Source organism: Crocodylus porosus, unplaced genomic scaffold, assembly GCF_001723895.1.
Source record: "Crocodylus porosus isolate Cpor-Errol unplaced genomic scaffold, CroPor_comp1, whole genome shotgun sequence".
In the NCBI taxonomy this organism is placed as follows: Eukaryota; Metazoa; Chordata; order Crocodylia; family Crocodylidae; genus Crocodylus; species Crocodylus porosus.
In genome coordinates, this window is record NW_017728909.1 from 16,502,754 (window position 1) to 16,503,730 (window position 977).

At 35.0% G+C, this 977-nt stretch overlaps 1 non-coding gene across 1 annotated transcript; it reads left to right on the forward strand.

The window, feature by feature from the left end:
• Positions 1–819: 819 nt before the first annotated feature.
• TRNAN-GUU lies at positions 820–893 on the forward strand. The gene has a single exon. It is a non-coding gene; the product is annotated as a tRNA-Asn (tRNA).
• Positions 894–977: the final 84 nt, after the last annotated feature.

Genomic DNA, 977 nt, shown 5'->3' on the forward strand with positions numbered 1-977 from the left:
TTTTAACTGAAAAAAATGTTTCCCATATAAGGCTATTTTAATAATTATATGGAGAAATTAATATATATGTACTTCATATAACTCCTAATATATATAGACAGTCAACATCAGTGAAACTCTTTAGAAAGACTCACAGACAGTAGCAAAAGATGGGAAAGATCCTTTGCAAGTATTTGTCTAAATTGAAACAATCATTTTGATTTAACTGGGTCCACTATGCTTTGTGTTTGCTTTCCTTGAACATTCAAGCATTTGACATTTACTGGTAGAAATGTTAAGGAACATTTCAAGCTTGTATACTCAAATATTTGCTAAAGTAAATTTTACATTTTATACTCCTTTATTATATTCTAAATTTGCTATTCATGCCATATTACTTACAACTATAACCTATCCAGTCATGAATAAGAAACAGTATCACATCTCTGTTGTAACTAACCAAAGCAACACAACTCTGAACTTCAAATAAATAAGATTTGCAATGAACTGTTTGCAAGATCTTCACATAAGAAAATATGTTTCATAAAGCTATTTGCTTATAGTTTTGAATAATGAATACAAGGAATTCAGCAAATAAGTTTTTAACTGTGAATTACTCATTCAAGTATGAAAAAATAAAATATCTCTTCACTCTTCAAATTAACACATCCCCAAAGCCTGTCTCATCCTCAGCTGCATCCTGAATAGGGCTGTCTAAGGGTCTGTGAAATGGAGCGGGTGGGGAAACTATCTTAATTGACTTCTGTGAATGACTTATTTCATTTAAGCATTGCAGTGTATAGAATTTAGGCCCCTTGCTTTAATATGACAATCCTAGTTGTCTCTGTGGCGCAATGGGTTAGCGCATTCGGCTGTTAACTGAAAGGTTGGTGGTTCAAGCCCACCCAGAGACGTGACTACTCTTCCAAGGGCTGGGGGTGTGGAGCAGTGTGGTGCTCTGCCTGGTGTTTATTTCCTGTCAGACCAACCTGGTGGCC